The sequence below is a fragment of the Suncus etruscus genome, chromosome 4, assembly GCF_024139225.1.
Source record: "Suncus etruscus isolate mSunEtr1 chromosome 4, mSunEtr1.pri.cur, whole genome shotgun sequence".
NCBI lineage: Eukaryota > Metazoa > Chordata > Mammalia > Eulipotyphla > Soricidae > Suncus > Suncus etruscus.
In genome coordinates, this window is record NC_064851.1 from 64,016,003 (window position 1) to 64,021,261 (window position 5,259).

The 5,259-nt window shown below is 34.5% G+C and overlaps 1 pseudogene; it reads right to left on the minus strand.

Moving 5' to 3' along the window:
• Nucleotides 1–1,820: 1,820 nt before the first annotated feature.
• Nucleotides 1,821–2,001, minus strand: LOC126008172 (uncharacterized; annotated as a pseudogene).
• Between the last annotated feature and the right edge of the window lie 3,258 nt (nt 2,002–5,259).

Consider the following 5,259-nt stretch of genomic DNA (forward strand, 5'->3'; position numbering starts at 1 on the left):
AACAATATGGGACACTGGGATTCAAACCCAGATCGGTCCTGGGTCAGCTGCGTGCAAGAAAATGCCCTACCATGGTGCTATTGCTCAGGCACCTCATTTTTATTTTAACATAAAGTTGTGACTGACTTTCTTACAGGGTTTCTCAGATGTTAATCGAGGAAATAAAAATGAGTAATTTTAAAGCTATCAATACTAATACACAGAAGAAATATTTCACTCTATTAAAATGTGCTATAATGATGTTAATTCTGCCAATCCATGAGCAAGATATGTGCTTCCATTACTCAGAGAATGTTCCCCAGACATACAATCACCTTATTTTTGATAAAGGAGCAGGAAATCCTAAATGAAGCAAAGAAAGCCTCTTCAACAAGTGGTGTTGGCACAACTGGCTATCCACTTGCAAAAAATTGAACTTAGACCCCCAGCTAATATCATGTACTAAGGTTAAATCCAAATGGATGAAAGACCTCGATATCAGACCCAAAACCATAAGATTTATAGAACAACACTTAGGTAAAATACTCCAGGACATTGAGACTAAAGGCATCTTCAAAGAGGAAACTGCACTCTCCAAGCAAGTGAAAGCAGAGATTAACAGATGTGAATATATTAAACTGAGAAGCTTCTGCACCTCAAAAGAAATAGCGCCCAGGATACAAGAGCCCCCTCACTGAGTGGGAGAAACTATGCACCCAATACCCATCAGATAAGGGGCTAATCTCCAAAATATACAAGGCACTGACAGAAATTTACAAGAAAAACATCTAATCCCATCAAAAAATGGGGAGAAGAAATGGCAGACACTTTGACAAAGAAGAAATACAAATGGCCAAAAGACATATGAAAAAAAATGCTCCACATCACTAATAATCAGCTACATCAATCACTAAAAATCAGAACAATTATGAGGTACAACCTCACACCCCAGAGATTGGCACACATCACAAAGAATGAGAACAAGCAGTGTTGGCGGGGATGTGGAGAGAAAGAAACTCTTATCCACTGCTGGTGGGAATGCCGTCTAGCTCAACCTTTATGGAAAGCAATATGGAGATTCCTCCAAAAACTGGAAATCGAGCTCTCATATGACCCAGCTATACCACTCCTAGGAATATACCCTAGGAACACAAAAATACAATACAAAAATTTCTTCCTTACACCTATATTCATTGCAGCACTATTTACCATAGCAAGACTCTGGAAACAGCCAAGATACCCTTCAACAGATGAATGGCTAAAGAAATGCTGGTACATATACACAATGGAATATTATGCAGCTGTCAGGAGAGATGAAGTCATGAAATTTTCCTATGCATGGATGTACATGGAATCTATTATGCTGAGTGAAATAAGTCAGAGAGAGAGAGAAAGATGCAGAATGGTTTCACTCATCTATGGGTTTTAAGAAAAATGAAAGACATTCTTGCAATAATAACTTTCAGACACAAAAGAGAAAAGAGCTGGAAGATACAGCTCATTTCATGAAGCTCACCACAAACAGGGATGAGTTTTGTTAGAGAAATAACTAAGTTTCGAACTATCCTAATAATGAGAATGTACGAGGGAATTAGAAAGCCTGTCTAGAGTACAGGCGGGGGTTGGGTGGGGAGGAGGGAGACTTGGGACATTGGTGATGGGAATGTTGCACTGGTGATGGGTGGTGTTCTTTACATGACTGAAACTCAAACACAATCATGTATGTAATAAAGTTGTAAAAAAAATAAAATGTGCTATAGTGCATAATAACAGTAAAATAAAATATTTATCAAATAAATTTTATTGTAATGATAAACTAATTTTTGTCTTTTTGTCCCACAATGTAATATACCATTTCTGGATGTAATGCAATACCAGGTCAATGCCTGTAATGGATAAAGCAAACTCATATTCTATTTCTTAGTGTCAGAATCCATTTAATATATTGTCATATAGAAGACATATTAGATATTAAGCTGCTAAGAACAGTTATTACACTTTATCAGCCAATGGCTAAGTTGAATTATAAACTAATTTCTAAAGTATTGTAATTTTATCTTGCTTTTTTGGTTTGTTTTTTTTTTTTGGTGTTTGGGCCACACCCATTTGACGCTCAGGGGTTACTCCTGGCTATGCACTCAGAAATCGTCCCTGGCTTGGGGGGACTATATGGGATGTAGTGGATCGAACCGCGGTCCGTCCTACCCTAGCACTTGCAAGGCTTGCCTTACCTCTAGCACCACCTTCTTGGCCGCTTATCTTGCTTTTTAAGGCATTTGTAAAATATATTATCCATATTAACTGCCTTTTTTTAAAGGTATTGGTACCATACCTGGCCGAGGGCTTATTCATGCTCTGTACATAATCTTTATTCATGGTAGGTTCAGGAAACTATACAAGGTGAGAGAAATTGGGCCAGACTTAGCCACGTAAAAGTCAATTGCCTTGCCACTTGTCTCTTGTCTCCCTATGTTAACCTATTTAAACATCACAAATCTGCTAAGTATATTTTTATTTGTTTTCAGGGGTAGACAAAGATTTTTAAAGTAACATTTCTTAGAACTACACTGCATCAGCTGTCATTTTTGGTGTTTTACCTATTTTCCAAATGCATTAGACAACTTATAACAACTTAAAATCTTAGAGGAGAAAAACTTTTCCTGGTCCAAAATGTGCAGGGTGTTTAAGGAAACAAAGAAGCATAAAAAATAATTCCCACAGTATAAGCTTTTATTTGTTTCTTTTGCATCATTTTTTCAGTAATAGATTGTTTCTGTATTTACTAGCTACCAGTAAAAATTACTCAAAGTTTATAGTCAAATAACTTGCTTATCTTTTAGTTTTGGGTTTCCTTAAAGAGAAAATACAAGCTGTAAAGTCACTCATTTGGGCTCTACTCTTTGGATTTAACCATCTCCCATGTTTTGGGCTCTAATAAAATAACATTCAGAAATAAATGTTAAAGGTCTATAAACTGTTAGTACATAAATAAGTTACAAATGTTTTTCAAAATTTTAAATGTTCATCTTTTTAAAATTGTGTCTAATTATCATTTTATATTTTGTGTTTGATATAATATAATAAATATAATTAATATAATATACAAGGTAACCCAAAGATTGGGAGAAATTTTTTACCTAATCTAAGTTACTAATTACTAATTACTAATTACCTAATATCTAAGTTACTAACAAGGTACTAACTAACCAGGTACTAAATTACTAACAAGGTACTAAATAAGAAGGTACTAACAAGGTACTAAGAGAACTTAACAACAACAACAACAACAAAAATCTAACCTATCTAAAGTGAGGAGAAGAAATGAACAGATATTTTCTCAAAAAAGAAATACATATGGCCAAATAACACATGAAAAAATGCTACACATCATTAATAATCAGGAGATGCAATCAAAACAACAATGAAATATTTCATACCACTGGCACACATAACAAAGAACAAGAAAAACCACTGCTGGTGTGGATGTGAGGAGAAAGAAACTCTAATTTACTGTTGATGGAATGCCCTCTAGACCAGTCTTTCTGGAAAATAATATAGAGATTCCTCAAAAAAAGTGAACATTGAGCACCTATATAATGTATCATTGTAACTTCTAGGGATCTACCACAGGACCACAATAATACCATATAATAATGCATCCTCTGCACTCTTAGGTTCATAGCAGCACTATTTACAATAGCCAAAATCTGGAAACAATCTAAATGCTTGACAACAGATGAGTGGCTAAAGAAACTGTGGTACATCTATACAACAGCATATATGCAGCTGTTAGAATAAATTAAGTCACAAAATTTGCTTTAATATCAATGAATATGGAGAATATTATGCTGAGTGAAATGACTCACAGGGAGAGAGATAAACATAGAATAGTGTCACTCATTTGTGAAATTTAAGAAAAGTAAGAAGAGACAGTATAGTAATGATACCCAGAGTCAATAGAGATGAAGGTTAAAGGACCACTCCATAATACAAAGTTTATCACAAAGAGTTGTGAGTACAGTTAGATAAATATCTACATTAACACCTATCATGACAATGATAGAGAGAGAAATACAGAGCCAGTCTTGAAGATAGGCAGGGGATGGAGGAGGACGAAAATGGGGGACACTGGTGAGGAAAAGTTGCACTGGTGAAGTGTTTGTGCTTTTTGTTTCTGAAACCCAACTAGAACATATTTGTAAGCATTCATTAATGAACACATTTAGTCATGCCCTACATTCATACATCATAATGTTATTAAGATAAAGAAACATAGTCTAGAGATTAGATGCAAATATCAATTTATTATAAGATACAAAGCATGGAGATGTCATAATATAAAAGTATGTAAACATATGATCATGTGTTCAAAGTTTGTGTCCCATATGTTTAAAATCTTGTCCTACAATTATGTTGTTTTTGTCTAGAAACTATAGTTTGATATTTTTCATTAAAGTAGCAATTTATGACTGTGTTGTAGCATATTTTTAAATAAATAAATTACTTAATTAATTAATAAAAATAAATAAGAGGGGCTGGAGCAGTGGCACTAGCGGTAGGGCGTCTTTCTTGCATGTGCTAGCCTAGGATGAACCCTGGTTCCAGCCCCAGGCATCCCATATGGTCTCCCAAGCCAGAACCGATTTCTGAACGTATAGCCAGAATTAACTCCTGATCCTCACCTGGTATGGCCCCAAAGCCAAAAATAAATAAATAAATAAATAAATAAATAAATAAATAAATAAATAAATAAATAAATAAGTGACTTACAATAAGAATCAAAACCAAAATGAATTGCTAGAAATACAGTTAAATTTTTTGCTCTGGAAATGCATATGTATGAGCTCTCTAGCAGCCCTCAGAGAGCATCATAATATAACTTGTGTGCCTCAACTAAGAGTGCATGCCAGTGTAAGCATATGTGCAAGTATCATGAAAAGGAATGCTGATATTGGTGAGTACTGTGGCTGAGTGTGTGAGCATACCAGGCAAGCACTACAGTGAAAACATTATGTGGCCATCACAGCCAAGCTTGTGTACAACTCCTATCATTATAATAGCAACATCTATAATGAAAGGGAAAAAGTTGTTAACAAATATATAAAACTAGGTTCATAATCTCTAATTATTAAGAAAATTCAGTTAAAATAAGATTATATAAAATGTACATCCATTGATATATATATGAATATATATGAATGAATTTCAAGTTCTCTTGGCTATTCTTTTGCCAGAAATTGAGTCACATCATTTTTCCATTTACTTACAACTCGATTATTT